We start from the raw sequence: 20,054 nt of genomic DNA on the forward strand, positions 1-20,054 counted from the left end.
CTGAAGGCAAAGGGCATACAGAATGGGTAGTAGAAGAAGGTAGTCATCAATACCAGCTATGACTACGTGACCAGCTGCAGAAATGAGGATTGTAATTGTCATGGGTATTTCCTCCTTCTTTTGTTAAAAACACGTTTGTGCATGTATATACTTGAACTAAGAAAATATTTTCATTTTATTTCCTTTTTCTTTTATCATGTGACATCAGATTTATTGACTTTATAATAGCATTTAAGTATTGTTAGCTTTATGTAATAGCATTTGGGTTGGGGAGTGGTGCATTTCTGGTTGTATGAAAGATAGCTGCATTATGTTAGATGTAATTATGACTTATTATTGTCTTTATTTGAAGATAATGTGTGATCTCAGACGTGTATGGGTTCAAGTCGACAAGGGTAGACTTAACGATGGTTAACACTGAATATCAACTTAATTGGATTGAAGGATGCAAGGTATTGATACTGGGTGTGTCTCTGAGGGTGTTGCCAAAGGAGACTAACATTTGAGTCAGTGGGCTGGGAAAAACAGACCTACCCTTCATCTGGGTGACAAAGTGGGTGACAAAGAAATCATCTGATGGGCACCATCTAATCAGCTGCCAGCATGGCCAGAATATAAAGCAGGCAGAAAAATGTGAAAATACTGGACTGGCTTAGCCTCCAATCCTACATCTTTCTCCCATGCTGGATGCTTCCTGCCCTCAAACATCAGACTCCAAGTTCTTCAGCTTTGGGGCTCAGACTGGTTTCCTTGCTTCTCAGCTTGCAGACCGCCTATTGTGGGACCTTTGATTGTGTGTTAATTCCTTAATAAACTCCCCTTTATATATGTATATATATCCTATTAATTATATCACTCTAAAGAACTATGACTAATACAGAAGGCTTACACTCTTTATTCTAACAGGCTTAAGGCTAATTCTATGTGTCTCCTTCCCAATGTCAGGAATCTCTGTAGCTTAGATGAACAGTTTTCCTCAGTGACATATGTAACTCAGTTAGTGATTAGTCACAGGAACACTGACTTCATCCCAATAAAATAGGGATCTCCATATTTTAAGATCCCCCTAAGGAATAAAGAGCTGTGTACTTTACAGAAAACTCTATAAAATCTGTGAGAATCAAAAGAGTTCAAAAATGGCCAAAACCAGCCAGGCAAGATAGTGAGAATACGTCTCTACCAAAACATTTTTCAAACAGCAAGCTGTGTTGGTACATAACTGTAGTCCCAACTACTGGGGAGTCTGAGGTGGAGGATTACTTGAGCCCAGGAGTTCGAGGTTGCAGTGAACTATGATTGCCACTGCAAATCAAGTTAAATAATTTTGGATTAAATAGAGGATTCTAATTACTTGAGTTCTGATTAATTAAAATGTAATCATATCTACTTTTGTTTGTTTACAATTATTTGAACCAACTCATGATTTTGGAAACTCCAAAATAAACTGGGTGACAGAGTGAGATCCTGTCTCAAAAACAAACAAAAAAAGGGGGGTAAAGAGAGGGTGATCCTTACTAAAACAGGCAATTCAATTAGGGGGATTCATTCAAGCCATTTATTTCATAGAAATGGCCAAATAAGTGGCCTCATTAATAAGAAGATAAAACTCTTGCCTTTTTGCATTAAAATAACTGATTTTGTCTCAAATTATATTAAATAAGGTAACTACAACAGAAATAAGAAGAAAATTATATTGATTATATAGACAAGAATTAGTTTCTGAAAGCACATAAACCTTTACAGAAAATACACTTATTTTATCAAACTGGTTCAGTTTTCAGCTTCTTCTATGGCTTACAATAAAAAAGGGATTATGTTACATATGGAAACTTCAAAAATCACAAAGCTCAAATAAAAATAATAGTCCAGGGCAATTAATCTGGAACAAGAATACCCATGAATACTCTGGGTATTTGTTTTAATGCACTTCAGTTCAATAGTGTTGTTTCCTTTCTAATCAAAGAGCAAACTATATTTCTATTTTTCATCCTCAGAAGTAGTAACAGAGCCTATCCTGGTAATATGCATTGTGGGGAAGAAGAGGAAACAATTGAACATAAGGCTATCTCAAATAATAGAAAAGATACCTTTGATAACTGGCAGGAGATCTTATAACACAAACTATAAACAACTGCTGGATTTGAAAGTCACAAAGGCCATAGTCCTAGAGTCCATATAGTGGGACTATAAGAGAGTTACAGCTTTCCATAGAGTTAAGAGGAAATGGCATCCATTAGAATTAAAGTGAACTCTCTATATACCCGTTTATAGAAACAACTAGACCCCCAAGCAGATTCAGGCACATTCTTATTATTCTTCTACATCTGGACCTGAATTAGGTGAGGTGACAAGTGTGATTTTTCAGACCAACTGACGGTCTTTCCAGCTTATGGTTATACTGACAGTCCCTAGTGACTGGTGTGTGAACAGACCTCCGAGCATTCAAATCCCTGGGTTCTGCTCTGGCTCTGCTAGTATCCTGCTCTGCAAACTTAACCTCTCTGGGCTTTAATCTCTTTATCTCCACACTGAAGAAAAATGAGATACTTTATCCTTAAGGTCAACCTCTAGTTCCAAATTCTTAATCAGAAAAATTATGGCAGTCTTATGGTCTACAGAATTAAAATCAAAGAGCCATGCTGAGGTAAGCAACAAAATCTGCAAAGGACAATGTAAGGCTCATTTTCTTCTAGACCGAAGGAATTGTACCCAGTATTTATGTGGACTTGAAAACTGTAAGTGTTTTTAATAAATTAAATCTAAAATGAAGGCATTTAAAATTATTAGCGGCTTATCAGCATGAAACACAAAGAACACGGAAGTGGGAGATTTTTCCAGTGAAACTCATCATGAAACTTTCAATAACAATGTCATCATTTCTTTTCCCTTCTGTGATCACACCATCTCCCAGGCACAATTTTAGGTTTAAGAGTCTTAAAACCAGGTAAGACTAGGGAAGCTGAGCAGGCAAATCAAATGATTAAGTTTTAAAAAGTTTTATAGGTATTTAAGCCTTGGGAAAGCTTAATTAAAGTTAATGAAGAATTTAAAACAGGAGTGAAAATTAAAGCAGTAGGAAATGTTCAAGAAAAAATTACTACGCCATTGAAAACATTCAGGAAGAACCACAGGGAACGAATGCAAATAATCATTGATTGGAGGAAACGTCTCTGGCAAATGCAAGAAGTGACCCAAAGAAACAGAACTGAGAAAATTTGGCCAGAAAAGTGAAAAAAGAACATACATAAAATGGAGGGCGCAACATAGGTTTTATTTTTCAGAAAGAAAATGTGATTGATTCTGCGTAAATGTGCTTTTCATAACTTTTATATTGTCATAAAGACAATAAAAATATCCTTAGCTCTTCATATTCCTTTGCCAGTCTGTCATTCACTCATGTTTTCAATGTAATATTCAGAACCCACCCTATCAGACCATCTGGTTAAGTTCTGTACCACAATCTTCTCTATCACTTATCCTATGAGATCCCAACTGCATCCCATAATCTTTTCAAATATAATGGAAAATTTAAAACATTTCATCGATATGATTTGACTCTGTATCACCACCTAAATCTCATCTCGAATTATCATCCCCATGTGTTGAGGGAGAGATCTGGTGGGAGGTGATTGGATTATGGCCTCTGTCTTTCTCTCTCTGTCTCTGTCTGTCACTGTGTCTCTCTATTTCAGTATCATTATAGCAGTGTTAAAACGGACTAATACATCATCCTTCTTGGTCCCAACTACTGGTTATTCATCTTAAACCATGCATATCTCTGGTGGATACTATCTAGAAATAAACACAGGAGATGACATTTTCTTGGATATCTCATTACAAACATATTAGGCCTCTGAATGAATATTACTGTTTTAATTTATCAAATAATGTCCAAAATGATGATGGAAACCAAACAGCTGGTCCAAATCTAAAGAAGATATTGTACTTGCTTAATCACAAGGATTATTTAAAACATCCACAGGTCATTTAACTGACTCCCAAGGTAGAAACATTTCCAAAGCATGACACAAGGGAAAATACAGCATTCAAATCACATTCCAGGGTAACTATGTTTATAGAAACACACAGGAAATGGGCTAATATCTGTACTTTCTCGTATTGAGAGAAATAGATACTGTACTCAACCCTTTCTTCATAGCTGGTAATGTAACATAAATAGTAAAATTTATCTTAAATTGCCTACCAGTCATCAAATTCAGGGAACTGCCCACTGAACTTTTAGTATTGGCTTTCCGTTTGTGGGGGAGGGGAGGAGTGGGATTACAAACTATAGAGTAGAAATAGCAACAGTAAAATCATTCCAAGGGCCATTAAATGTTAGACTTCTGGGGATTTGGAGATTGGGGCAAGATAACTAGAGTAACTTGCTGACTGTGCCCCACACCCTTTTCTTCTGGTAGTCAAAACAGTGAGGAATGTGAAAGAGGGGCTTAGGCAAAAGCCAGCCTTGACTGCCTGAGGCATCTTATGGGCATTTGAATTGGTGAGAGATCTAACAGTTGCCACTTCTCCTCATGCTATTTTGGAAGTAAGACCTACCAAACTGGTTGGGCACAGTGGTTCACTCCTGTAAACCCAGCACTTTGGGAGGCCAAGGAGGGTGGATCATAAGGTCAGGAGATCGAGACCAGCCTGACCAACATGGTTTCTACTAAAAATACAAAAATAAGCTGGGCATGGTGGCACGTGCCTGTAATCCCAGCTGCTCAGGAGGCTGAGGCAGGAGAATCACTTGAACCTGGGAGGTGGAGGTTACAGTGAGCGGAGATTGTGCCACTGCACTCTAGCCTGGATGACAAAGTGAGACTCTGTCTCATAAATAAATACAATAAAATAAAATAAAATAAAATAAAATAAAATAAAATAAAATAAAATAAAACAAAATAAAATAAAACCTACCAAACAGAATTGCAGCCACTAAAAGGAGATCAGAGTTAACAGCTGGGACAGAGAGGGTTATTTCTGCATGTTGGAGATGCTTGTGTTCACAGAGTAGCTGTGTTTGTCATTAATAACAATAATAATAATGTTCTGCCGCTCATCAGTAAGCATCACCTTTGAAGGCTATGTGTATTCAGGGAAACAAATTCATCCACTTCTGAGGTCAGTTGCAGCGTCTTACCTCTGGCAACAGATTAATGCATTAGCAAGGAACCCAAACGAAAAGTGCTTATGTAGACAGCACAGTGGCTGTGATTTAGTAATGTTCGTACAGCAATTTATATTTACTGAGTGCTACAATGATTTCTATTATTTATTCTTCAAGAGAAATCCATGAGGTATTGTCTTCATTTTTTTTAGGTGAAGAAAATAAGGCATACGGAAATTAATATGGAATCACAGAGATCAAGTCCGGTTGTGCCTACACACAAAAATAACCTTTTAGAAAGAAAAAGTGAGCTTTAAGTTGCTTGCCTGACATTAAATATTACATTGGTGCAAAAGGAATTGTGGTTTTTAATTGTGGTGAAATCCACAAATACTCTCGTACCAACCTAACAGAGCAGTGGACACTGACATATTTTCTTAGCAGTAAAAACCACCACCTCCCCCACCAAAAAAAGTCACGTACAATTCCAATTTACAAACAAGAGAACAACTACACTGCATTAGTAAACCAAATATGAATTTCTAACATTTATGAATTATTAGGGCAATCAATGTTTTATGAACATGAACTTTGAAATCAGAGGACATGTATAATAGTTCCAAGCTTCTCTCACTCTCAGCATCTGTGAATTTCAGAACTTCTGAACTCCGGAGTCTGCAGGCTTTAGGAAGAAAGTGTTTGCCTAAACAGGTCAAAAGTATAAATTCAGTAAAACTACTTTGTGTGCATAAACCTAATGACATAGTGTGTATGCTGGGAATGCACTTGAACCTTTGAATTCAGTCGTTTAATTAGTAAGCCATTGTGGTGGGGGTGGAGTGAGTGGGGAAAATCCAGAGAAGGAGCCTCTGCAGAGTGATTTAAAGCTTGTAGGAAAGAAGGCCCGTGGCCTGTGTACGCATAGGGAAACTCCTCCCTAATCCTCATTATAGATTCGCCTCTACTCTAAAGCAGGAAACGACAAACTAAAATTAAGTAAAGAGATGCGAAAGGTTATATTAATTTTTAAGAAGAAACAACAGCCTGCAGCTGATGATGTGTTGCCTGGAATGGCCTGAGCCACTGGGAAAGAATTTAATGCAACTAGAGCTTTTAAAAGGCATATGAGTTCAAAAGGAGAAGTAGGAAAATAAATAAAGGGAAGTAGGCAGAAAGAAGAGGTGAGATTCAGCTGAGTGAATTTGATGGCATAATATATGCTGAGGCCACACATTCCCAACAACAGTCCAGGAGCCACGGACTGAGTTATGGCTCCCAGAGTCATGGAAGGCAGTTCTGAACAGAAGCTAAATGTTGGTGAACTCAAATTCCAGAAAGAATAAAGTCATGCTTCTTCAGAGACCAAAGAGAAGAGAAAGAAAATGGCCCGGCCTTATACTTGAGGGAGAAAGTAAAATGATTTACAAAGAACAGATACTAGTGATTGGAAAGAATGAGCAGGACTGGACGAGCAGAGAACAGGATCTAAAACTGGCAGTCTTGGAAGGAGCCTAAGACAGCATCGAATCCAAGAAGTTTGGGGGTGATAAATGTGAGGCACAGGTATCACCTGTTATCTAGGTCCACAGTCCACTCAATACTGCAACCTGGTTCAGGATGAATCCTGCGGCATTGGGTTTATCTATTAACAGTTTACAAGAAGACCACATTCTAGTTCAACCGGAGCAAAATACTTCTATTCTTTACACCAGGGAACCAGGGATGATGTGCTCGAAGGAACTGGAATGGAGGAATACACTTTATGTAAAGAAGGAAGACTAGAAATCCCAATAATAGATTGGGAAAAAAAATCATCTTCATCTCCTGCCCGACCAGAGCAGCAGACCCTGGCCAAACGACGGATGAAAACACATACACAGACACAGGGTTTTCACCTGGCCACGCGGCTAGGGGACCAGGCCACTCACAGACATCAAGGAGGATGCCATAAAGAGTCACAGAGGCCACAGTCTCCACAAGCGGCAGCTGTGGGCATTTATTCAGTACAGCTATAAAGACAAAGGCCTTAAGGCAACACACTTGTGGGTAATTAATACGGTTGTGCACCCCCCATCCAAGGTTCCGACGCCTAAGTAAACTAACTTACCTAGATCAATTCCCTTACATTTCCTTGTTATCTACTCTGAGAGTTCAGCTGCCTTCAGCCAAATTCTTTCCTGAAGCTTTTGCAGAACCTCCCGGCCTTCCAAGAAGGTTTGCGTCTCTGTATAATTTTTCCCACCACCCTGACTGATCTCCTACCATCTTCAAAACTGTGAAATAGAAAATCAAGCTACTACAAGTGTCAGGGGGAACCTACGTGTGGTAGCGTATCTCTTAAATAATAATGTATATGTGATTGAGCTTTGCAAACTAAAAATAACTAGAAAAGGGAAATGATGCTCTGGACTGGCTTTAGATTTGAGTGTTTACTTCACTATATATACGTATTTTTTTCCTAAATACAAATATGAGACATCCATTTAGAATATTCGGAAAACAGAGGGAAAGATTTTTTAAAAAGAGAGAGAAATATTCAACCATAAGCCTTCCACTTAGAAATGACTACTGTTAACAATTTGGTGCATTACATACTAGTATTTATCCATACGCACATCTGTGCCTTACTTATAAATAAAAGTGAGACCCTTTTCCTTTCTTTTTACTTGGCAATACTTGTTTACTTGTTTGCTTTGCCATTTCATTTCATTCTTAAGACATTATTTTGAAGACTGCATTAAATTCTACTGCTTTTCCTCAATTCTTTGAAGTTAGAAACTTAGGTCTTTGTATTTCTACTATTTCAAATAAAAGTGTAGACTGATATCCTTGATTTTGTTTGCATTTATTTGTGTGCTAGTAAGATTAATCATTTTTCATGTTTAGGGCCATTTACACTTCTTTTATATATTGGTTTCATGTTACTGTCCATTTTTTTCCTAGAATATTAAGTTTTTTAAGGGGGTACTTTATATTAAATATATTAATCCATCCTCTGTCATACACATTTAAAATATCATTGATTCATCTTATTTCATTTATGATATTTTCTTCAAGAGGGGAGGCCTTTAGTTTTCATGTAGCTAAATTTTTTCCTTCATGGTTTTCGTTTTTGGTGACAAGTTTTGAAAGATCTCTGTGCTGCAACTACGTATACATATTCAGCAGTAGTTTCATTTAGTTCTTTTAAGGAGTATTGGTTAAAAGCGTGAGGACTGGAAGCCATTCCTAACACTGACCTTAATCTTATGATTTATTCTGCCTCCCTGATCTGTGGTTAATCTGATCTGTGCCTTAATTTCTTCATCATAAAACTGGTAAGTAGTATTAGTATTTGCTTCACAGAGCAGTTAAAAGTAATAAATTGGATAATCTATATAAAGTGCATGGCATAATATCTGGCACATAATAAATACTCAATAAACCCTAGGGATTATTTAACTCCCTAATACCTATGAACATTATTTTAGAGACTACGATAAAAATAAATCTAAATTTAATTTTCTCCAAATCTGTGCCAACACTATATTTTGAATAAAACATATTGTGTCCCACTAATTTTAACTGCTACTTCTATTATATACTAAATGATTACAGGTGTTTGGATACATTTCTACACTTTTTATTGAAGTCCACTGATTTGCCTCGCCAGTAATATGTCTGCTACAATATTAAATCAGTATGGCTGAATAATGCTTTAATTACTTTTAGTGCAATTATCCCTTCTTAATTATTCTTTTCTCAGAAAATACCCCTGACTAATCAGGCTGCCAAAACTTCTGGTTAAAGTTCCGAGAGGGAATTAACAAAAGAATATGAAACTGTCATTCTTCTAAAGAGCACTCCCTCTAAATATTTTTTGGGAAAGTCCAAGGTGAACTTTTCTGCCCAAATTATATTTCACCCCTAATCACTTCCTAGTTTCTGTGCAGTAGAGTATAAACGTACAAGGGTCAGCATCAACTGTCAAAACGAATCAGGTTTTTCAATTGAACTCACAGAGATAGAGAATAGAAGGTTACCAGAGACTGGGAAGGGTAGTAAGGGAGATGGCGTGGAGAGGAAGTGGGGATGGTTAATGGGTTAAAAAAATAGTTAGAAAGAATGAATAAGACATAGTATCTGATAGCACAACAGGGTGACTATCGTCAATAATGACTGAATTTACATTTTACTAAAAGAGTGTAATCGAATAGTTTGTAACATAAACATAAACACTGGAAGGGATGGAGACATTATTTTCCATGATGTGATTATTATGCACTGCATGCCTGTATTAAAACATCTCATGTACCCCATAAGTATTTATACCTACCATATATCTACACAAATTAAAACTTAAAACGAAAACTCTTTATTTTCTTGTAAATGGTATCTTTATTGGATTTGAATTTTTATGTCTTCTAATATAAAACATACATTTAAAAAAAATAGGTTTTTAAGTGCACCCTTGTAAAACATTCAAAGGCCAAATGGAGAATACATTGTACCTTCCTAAACCACTTTCTAAACCCAGCCCTGGGACCCTCAGGACTCCACTCATTACAGGATGGGGGTTAGCCAGCTTCATGCTGGCTGCTTCACTGGTGATCACAAGAAGCAAGAAAACAAACACCTGAAGAGCCTGAGAATGGAAGCCCAAGCACCAGTTCTTTCTTGCAGTGTCTCTGCACTGTCGCAAATGGGCTGTGGGGCACCTTTACCTGCCTCACTCAGGGGGTCAGTCATGCCTCCTTTGAGTAGGAAGAAGAGGAATTGGAAATATACAAGCAACAGAAGTGTGACTGTCATACTCTTCCTCCCAAGAGAGCAGATTTAAAATCCACTCATGGAAACGGAAGAAAAAAAAGGCTCCTTAACAACTTGTTTCAAATCAATATGCCATTTTAACGAGGAAGTTCCCATGTCTTCACAGTGGCCTGATTTCTGTCTTGTCTCATATTTAATGATTCTATAACTCTGTGTGCAAAGCATATGATTTGATACATGACTAAAAAGGCATTGTTATTAACTGTTAAAATACCATGACTATATTCCTACTTTGCTCAGTTTTAATTTTACAATAAATACGTTAAGATTTTCCAAATTGCTCTAAATTTACATTTTGTAACAGGTTCTTCAAGTTTGTTTTGTTTTGTTTTTTATTTTCTCCAGGGATTGGGAGGCTTAAAGAAAAATAAAACTGCAAAGGGATCTCTTAACAGAAATGTATAAATTATGCTGAAGATAATAGAATAAGCAATGAGAAAAACTGCGATTTTTCAAATTAATTCTGGCCACCAAGTAGATTGGGAGTGTGAAAATGAAAGAAACCATAGGAAAAGTGTCTATGACATCTTAAGCCTCATGAGAGCTAGTGAAAGGAACATTAACTTTAATCAGATGAATAGAAGCCAGGAAGGCAGCCTTCAAAAAAAGTCCCAATAAAGGGGAACATGAAACCATGGCTGAAACTCTGAAATAGAAGAAAGCTCAAGAGGTTTATTAGACTATTCAGAAAGAAATTTCAATTTTTCTTCCGCAGATAATTCAGAAAACAAAAAAGGTGGGGGCAAGAAGGCATATCTAAAGAGATCAATAGGAATCTCTGATGACCTCAAATTTCATGAGGATTTGTGCAAATCATAGAAGGACAAATAGTACAGAGGAGAATGTTCCTAAACTGTAGAGTCAGGAAAGCTCAAAAACATAATAAGCTAAGGCTTGAATATATACAGACAGCAAGAAAAATATTCTATTTTTCTTTCTTTTTAAAGCACCATCCAGTACAACAAGAGTCGTAAAGCCAAGGAGCTTCTGTTCATCACAGAGGAAATGGATTACGAAATGTTTAGTGTTGATGGATGGGGTGCTGCTCTACTTCTCATTCTTTTCTGTAATAGAAGACAACTGTCAATTAAAGATTGTTGGTGTCAATACTGGCATGAAGCCAGGCACAAAGCTGGACAGACAAGGATATTGTAAAAGGCATTTTCTCACTCTGAAGGAATTAGAGACTCTCAGCCATGTTCACTTATGGGCGACCACATGTCCTCATTTGTCTGAGATATTCCTAGCTTATGCCTGCCTTTCTGGCATAGCTATTAATAGACCTCCTTTCCCTTTTAAAATTTTTAAGCACTGAGCAGACTGCTATCAAGTTCCAAAGTTGAATCAGTAATACCAACAAACAAAAGCCCCACGGCAGATGGATTCATGGCCAAATTCCACCAGATAGACAAAGAAGAACTGGTACCAATCCTACTGATGCTATTCCAAAAAATGGAGGAGGAGGGACTCCTCTCTAACTCATTTTATGAAGCTAGCATAACCCGGATACCAAAAGCTGGCAAAGACACAAAGAAAAAAGAAAACTACAGGCCAATATCCCTGATGAACACAGATTCAAAAACCCTCAACAAAATGCTAGAAAATTGAATCCAGCAGCACATCAAAAAGTTAATTCACCATGATTAAGTAGGCTTCATTTCCAGGATGCAAGGCTGGTTCAACATATGCAAATTAATAAATGCGATTCACCACAGAAACAGAATCTTTTTAAACCACATGTGATCATTTAAATAGACGCAGAGAAAGCTTTTGATAAAATCTAACAACCCTTCATGATAAAAACTTTCAAGAAACTAGGCATCAAAAGAACATATCTCAAAATAATAAGAGCCATCTATGACAAACTCACAGCCAACATCATACTGAACAGGCAAAAGCTGGATGCATCCCCACTTAGAACAGGAACAAGACAAGGATGCCAACTCTCACCCCTCCTATTCAACATAGTACTGGAAGTCCTAGTCAGAGCAACCAGGCAAGAAAAAGAAATCAAAGCCATCCAAATAGGAAAATACATCATCAAATCATCTCTCTTCACTGAAAATATTATTCTATACCTAGAAAACTCTCACAGACTCCACCAAAAGGCTCCTATTCTGATAAATGACTTTAGTAAAGTGTCCAGATACAAAATCAATGTAGAGAAATCATTACCATTTCTATACACCAATAATGCTCAAGCTGACAGCCAAATCAAGAACATGATCCCATTTACAACAGCCACACACACACACACACACCCCTAGGAATGTATTTAACCTAGGAGGTGAAAGATCTCTAAAGGGACTACAAGACACTGCTGAAAGAAATCAGAGATGACACAAACAAAACAAAAACATTTCATGTTCATGGATTAGAAGAATCAATATTGTTACAATGGTCATACTGCCCAAAGCAATCTACAGATTCAATGCTATTCCTATCAAATTACCTATGTTATTTTTCATAGAATTTGAAAAAACTATTCTAAAATTCATATGGAACCAAAAAAGAGCCAAAATAGTCAAAGCAATACTAAGCAAAAAGAAGAAAGCCAGGGGCGTCACATTATCCAACTTCAAACTATACTTTAAGGCTAAAGAAACAAAAACAGCATGGTACTGGTATAAAAACAGACACATACAGTAATGTAACAGAATAGGAAACCCAGAAATAAAGTCATCTGATCTCCAACAAAGTTGACAAAAATAAGCAATGGAAAAAAGGCTCCCTGTTCCATATATGGTCCTGGGACAACTGGCTAGCCATCTGTGGAAGAATGAAACTGGACCCCTACCTTTCACTATATACAAAAAATAATTGAAGATAGATTAAAAAGTTAAATGTAAGACCTCAAACTATAAGAATCCTAGAAGAAAACTTAGGAAATACAATTCTGGTCATTGGCCTTGGGAAAAAATATAAATCAGTCCTCAAAAGCAATCCAATAAAAATAAAAATCAACAACTAGGACCTAATTCAACTAAAAATCCTCTGCACAGCAAAAGAAACTATCAAACTGCAAACTACAGAATGGGAGAAAATGTTTGCAAACTCTGCATCCAACAAAGCTCTAATATCCAGAATCTATAAGGAACTTAAACAATTCAGCAAGACAATTGTAAAAACCAATAACTCCATTAAAAAGTGGGCAAAAGATATAAATAGACACTTCTTAAAAGAAAACATACAAGCAGTCAAAAAACATGGAAAAAATGCTCAACATCATTAATCATCAGACAAATGCAAATCAAAACCACATGAGATACCATCTCACACCAGTCAGAATGGCTATTATTTAAAAGTTAAACAAAAAATTGCAGATGTTGGTAAGGCTGTGGAGAAAATACACTGTTGGTGGGAATGTAAATTAGTTCAGTCACTGTGGAAGCAGTCTGGAGATTTCTCAAATAAGTTACAACAGAGCTACCATTCAACCCAGAAATCCTGTTACTGGGCAGATACCAAAGGAATATAAATCATTCTACCAAAAAGACACATGCACTTGTATGTGCATTACAACACTATTTGCAATAGCAAAGACATGGAATCAACCTGGGTGCCTATCAATAATGGATTGGGTAAAGAAAACCTAATATATATTCATCATAGAATACTATGCAGCCATAAAAGAGAATGAAATCATGTCCTTTGCAGTACCATGGATGCAGCTAGAGACCCTTTATCCTAAGAAAATTAATACAGGAGCAGAAAACCACATACTGCATGTTCTCACTCACAAGTGAGAGCTAAGCATTGGGTACACATGGACATTAAGATGAGAACAAGAGGCACTGGGGACTACTAGAAGAGGGAAAGAAGGAGAGGGGAAGAAACAAAAATCTATTAGGTACCATACTCACTAACTAAGTGATAGTATCATTTACACCACAAAACCTTAGCATCATGCAATATACCTAAACACGCACTTGTACTCCCTGAATCAAAAATAAAAGTTGAAATTATATAAAATATAATATTAAATTATATAAAATAAAACTATTTTTACTTGAATGAAAATTATGTAGCCATCTTTAACGTATGTCAACATGCCAAGAGTACTGCATGTTTTATTTTCAATAATGTTTTTGATAATCTAAGGAACAGATTATCAAACAGATTTTTGTGATGACTTTGAAAGAGAGAAAGCAAACAGGAAGAGGAAACACGGGTTTATAAAGACTAAATTAGGTGACAGGCTCCTTATTTCCTCCTTCATTAGGGCTACTGCAGTACATGTCATGGGATTTCTGTAGATAGATCAAATGTGGATTTTAATAAGACTTCAGACAAAGATTTTTTTGATAGTTAGAGGCAAGGATGGAAATATGAATCGTCATACAGTTTGATGTATTTTAATGAGTTGAATGGCTATTCCAAATAGTGTTGACTAATGTTTACTAATGAGCAATGTCAACTCTGCCCTTGGCACTGTCCTTTTCAATATTTTTATCACCAAATTGGATTAAGACATGCTGATCAAAGTTACATCTGATGCATGGGAATAGCCGATATTGGGATGATAGAGTCAGGATCCAAAATTATCACATCAGACTAGGAAAATGTGCCAAGCCTGAAAAATTAAATTTCATGGGGAAAAACCGTTTCACAGGGAGAAACTTATTTTCCAAAGACCAGTTGCACAAAAATAATAAGAGAAAACATGAGTTGAAAGAAAGAACGTTTTTGCTGACTAAAAATCATAGTTGGTGAACTGGCCACAAAAGCATTAATATCAACATTAAGAGGCAGATGTATCAATCCTACTGAGTCCAGCACGTCACATCCAAAATAACATGTTCCACTCTGGGAACCTCAGCTTAAGAAAGACAGTGGTAAACTGAGAACCATACAAAAAAATAATAGGAGAGTAAATTCTAACAGTAATTTAAAAAAAAAAGAATAAGAACAACAATAATAGTAACAACACAGATTTGCAATCCCTTATCTGCAGTTTTAAAATCCAAAATGTTTGAAAACCAAAAATATGTTTAATTTTTGCCATATCCTGACCTGAAATAGAGAAGGTATCCATGCTCTTTATTTATTTCAACTTGTTGTACATACAATTTGTTGTACATATTTGCATAAATATTAATGTACTTGATTATGGGATTCTGCCTTATGCTCCACTGGGGATATTATATAATATCATCAGTATCTCTGTATTGCCTTTAACAAAAACCCAATAATAGGAATTCCAAAATATAGCTGGTCTCAAGGTTTGGAGTAAAGGATTTTGACCTAATGGTAATAATAATAACAACAATAATGATAATAGTAACAGGTAACACAAAAATAGCACTTATTATATGTCAGATACTGTCCTAGGAACTTAGCATATATTAATTCATTCAATTTTTGCAATAGTCAGAGAGGTATATACCATTATTATTACCCTCACCCTACAGTAAAGTAAACTGACGCACAAAGATTTGCCCAAAGCCACATACTAAGATGCTATTTATATGTTAATATGATAGTTGATAGTTGTCTTCAAGTTGAAAGATTGTACATAGCAGTAGCAGGAAGCCTACAAACATAAAGCTTAATTGGGGTGTCACTGTAGAATGTTCTTAAAATATTTTGAAGCTTCCAGAAATATACCTTGAAGTAGATCATTTGTGCTTGAGTAGTCTTTCTTTGTAATGTTAGAAGGAAAATGTGCCAATTATTCAGGGAAAACAGAAAATAATTTTATAATTGACTAAAGCCACTATAATGCAAAGTTGAAGCTTCAGAAGGAGAAGAGAATGAGAACTTGACAATGGACCTCCAGGACTCCAAGCTGAAAAGAAGGTGGAAGGGAAGCACAACTTCACCTTAATGAAAAGGAAAAGGAATGGTCTAGGCTGGTGAGCAAGGCCCAGGACAGGTATTTAAGGGCAAAGCTGTTGGGCACAGCTTCTGACTAATACCAAGAACTGCTCTGGATGAAAGACACTGTGGGGAGACTTTGTGGCACAGCAGCTGAGCATGTTTGTGTGAACTAAATATCCACAGTGGTGTCACCACTGCATCCAGACCAGCAGTGGCCTTACCATGGCAGAGGACAGCCTGCAAGAGCAACATGTGGCCATGGGAAGCAGCAAGAGTAGACTTTCATACTTTTGCTTCGCTCTTTACCTGTTGTTAGAAGCAAAAACCACACCCTATGTGGACTGCATACACCACCAACCTACTGAGACAACCAAGTGGAAGCGGTCCCTGGAGAAACTCCAAGCAGCCTGCCCACTGGGGTGGAGTCACAGAAGTTCCAGCCCTTTGCAGCTGTGAGAAGCCAGGCTCCTCCTCTTCCTGGGTGGAAACTGGGAGTCCAGCAACCCAGCGGGAAGTGATCTGGCAGGGACTCTGGCCTTGTGAGAGTCCCTGTTAACACCCTTTCTTCCTTCTCACCCAATAAAACTCCACTTTACTCACCATTCAAACCGTTTGTGAGCCTAAATTTTCATGGCAGTAGGACGGACCAGGACCCCATCGGTAGCTGAACTAAGGAAAAGTCCTGGAACATTTTTGGCCTGCAACGTGGGGGCTCAAGAAGCAGTGAGTGAAATGAGAACTCAAACTCTTACTGTTGCTTCTAAGCCTTTACATCCCCAGACTTCTGAGGGTGGAGAACGATGCCCCCAACCCCCTGTTGTTCCCAGGCCTTTTCATGCCTTTTCCTTCCTTTTTCGAAACCCACCTGTGAGCAGCAGCTCCCCACCACCACCCCCATCCCTGCCGGTACTGGGACGCATGACCCAAGGGTCCTGCACAGCCACTGGGTGGTTTGCAGCCCAGGCATGCTGCCGAAGCCTTCCACCTCCCTAGTCAAGGGGTTCAGCTCCATCAGACGGTAATTAAGCTTTTCTCTTGGTGGAAGGACCACTTACCTAAGAATAAAAGGTTCTTCCCCAGGCATTTTTAAACTGTTCTTTTTTCTTTCCCCTTCTCCATTCTGTTGGCAGTTAACTTTTAAAGTTTTTTTTTCTTAGATGTTTTACTAGGCCAGGCTTTACCCAGAGACTGGGTTTCCTTCTGCCTGTCTGTGTATTGTGTGTAATGTCTGTCAAAAGGGCTCTAATTATTATTGATGGGCATTTAGGTTGGTTCCAAGACTTTGCTATTGTAAATAGTGCTGCAATAAAGATAATGAAAATGTGATACATATACACCATGGAATACTATGCAGCCATAAAAAAGAATGAGATCATGTCCTTTGCAGAGACATGGATGAATTTGGAAGCCATCATTCTCAGCAAACTAACACAGGAACAGAAAACCAAACACTGCATGTTCTCACTCATAAGTGGGAGTTGAATGAGAACACATGGACACAGGGAGGGGAACATCACATACCCAGGCCTGTTGCGGAGTCGGGGGCAAGAGGAAGGAGAGCATTAGGACAAACACCTAATGAATGAAGGGCTTAAGACCTAGATAAGGAGTTAATAGGGGCAGCAAACCACAATGGTACATGTATATCTATGTAATAAACCTGCACATTCTGCACACGTATCCTGGAACTTAAAGTAAAATAAAAAGTTGAAAAAAAAAGAAAAAAAAGAAAAAGAAAATGTCAAGAAAAAAAAAAAGCTGTAATTAATTTGGCTAAAAGAAAGACAATTGCTTGGATCTGATGTTTTTAAAGGGAAGATAAAATCTATGGTACCTTTCAGTTCATGCGACTTTAATCTTTAAGAAACAAAAACACCCCTAAGTACCATTAGTAAAATGCAGGTCAGATGCAAGGTTTTTAAGTGTTTTGAGGTTACAAACTGCTTTTTGGGTTTCATGAGCCATTTGACTTGTTGGCTTCACAACTGGTAAGGCCTGGGGACTATGGAACTAACCACACCGCTAATTATGCTGGAGTCATACCTTGGCTGCACTTAGCACACAATAAAGCAACTTACCAAGTCTCACCTTAGAGATAACAATTGCTAGGGGTTACCATTATAACATGTAATTGAGACTACTCAAAATAGATTTACATGCAAGGGGTGTAAGAACAGTAAAATGTGGTTTTTCTTTGAAAATGTTATAAGAAGGCATGGAAATACAAATTTTTTGCCAAGGGTTGAAGGATTGTTTTAAATTAGATAAGAGAAAGCTGAAGGTTCAAACAAGTGGTAGGAGAACTGGGGAAATTAACCTTGCACAAGAGGTTCTCTGGGTGAACATATTGACTAAATTCAAAAAGGGTATTATATAGTTTTTCTGTAAACTGAGCATTAAAATATAAGAACAACAAGGTGTTCTTAAAATGCTAATCTGCTCCTTAACAAAATTCAAAAGGGTTATAAAAGGTTTTTGCTTCTTTAAAATTTTCGAGTCATCATTTTGGCAAAATAAATAATTTATGGCAATCTGGAATTCTATTTCATAATATTAAGTGCTTTAAACATATTTAACAGCTTTACCAAAATCAAACTTCAGTTTCAAAATTGTCTTCCCTGGCAACTGGTTTTTTTTTTTTTTTTTTTTTTTTTTTTAATTTTTTTTTTTTTTTTGAGACGGAGTCTCGCTCTGTCGCCCAGGCTGGAGTGCAGTGGCGCAATCTCGGCTCACTGCAAGCTCCGCCTCCCAGGTTCACGCCATTCTCCTACCTCAGCCTCCCGAGTAGCTGGGACTACAGGCGCCCGCCACTGCGCCCGGCTAATTTTTTTCTATTTTTTAGTAGAGACAGGGTTTCACCATGGTCTCGATCTCCTGACCTTGTGATCCGCCCGCCTCGGCCTCCCAAAGTGCTGGGATTACAGGCGTGAGCCACCGCGCCCGGCCGGCAACTGGTTTTTTGAATACTTCAGAGGGCCCCTGAAGTGTCCAGAAAAGAGAGGTAAGAAGGATTATTCTACATGTTTAGGTACATGAGATTGCCAAAATGATGCTCAATCTTCCTTAGGTTATATCTTGGTGGATAACACTAATATATGTTCCAAAGTTGTATGGGATTTCTAAAATTCTGAGATCTAAGTATATGCCATAAATCATAATTATGGTTATGTTAAGTTATTGTAAAACACAGAGATAACAAAACTTCTTTGTCAATTGTGTTTCTAACTGTAACTATCTTGGACATTTTGTTATTCACAGATAATTGTTGTCTTGTTGTTCCTTTCAAAAGATGGTTTATAATAAGCTATACAACTTTAACAGGTACTCTCAAATACAGGTTTCTGATAACTTTAGAGACTGTAACATTGGAATAAAGGAAAAAGTACACTACTCATAAAGAGCTGACATGTTCATGAATGTCAAGCAAAACAAGAGTTAAGTAAATGGACTGAACTCAGGAAGCTAAAGCAAATCCTTTTGACTTTTGCTTGGAATGTTGCTGATCCTTGCTTTTGATTTTTTAGTCAAGGAAATTTAGTTTGAACTATTTACAGCCTTTAATAATTAAGTAAAGTATACACTCCTGTGATCAAAATTTGTAGCATGTTTGTTTCTCTCTGCCTGGTTCCTCTAGAACTTGGAAACTATCTGTGAGTATTCTTATGGCAATATAGTTGTTTGCATCAGTACATTAAGAATCCATTTGTCTTTTGCAACAGGACACAATTACAGAAAGTAGTTATTTTACCAGGGTTTTGACTGGAAGGGTATGCTTCCCTTTAAGGAGTCAATCTTGACTTGCAGAGCCAATAAAAACCCAGTGGGAAACTGGTTTCATACCCTTGTCCGTGTAGTCCCTGTACAGGGTTCTTGACCTGTGGTCAGTAAAGAATGTCACTTTCCAACAAGTCCAGGAGCGCCAAGTTTATCTTGGGGCCTTAAGAGGAGAAAATCACCCAACTCACAGGTATTTGACAATACAAACCCATGACTGGGCTTAGCTTTAAAAGATCTTGTCTAAGATTCCTTGGGAAACAGAGTTCCATCAAAGCCAATTCAAAAGGCCTATGTAGAAATAGTTATTCTTGCTGCACTTTATGCAAATAACCAGGCCAAGTATAAGACTAAAGTCAATTTTATAAATCATTCAGTCATTGTATTTTTTTTTTTAACAAAAATGAGGACTTGGCGAGAGAGAAATCATGTTTCAAAACTTACCATATACTTGTCATTAAATTCTAAACTCACTAGTCATTTTCAAGTTTTCACCTACATTTTAGATCAACCCTGATTGTTCCTGTGAACCAACCACCGA

The 20,054-nt window shown here is 37.3% G+C and overlaps 1 protein-coding gene across 1 annotated transcript in view; it reads right to left on the reverse strand.

Annotated features, from left to right (window-relative positions):
- The window catches only part of GRM8 (glutamate metabotropic receptor 8), an 801,552-nt gene that overhangs the window by 212,405 nt on the left and 569,093 nt on the right, over positions 1-20,054 (reverse strand). The gene's annotated exons all lie outside the window — the stretch shown is intronic.

Source organism: Chlorocebus sabaeus, chromosome 21 (assembly GCF_047675955.1).
Source record: "Chlorocebus sabaeus isolate Y175 chromosome 21, mChlSab1.0.hap1, whole genome shotgun sequence".
Classification (NCBI taxonomy): domain Eukaryota; kingdom Metazoa; phylum Chordata; class Mammalia; order Primates; family Cercopithecidae; genus Chlorocebus; species Chlorocebus sabaeus.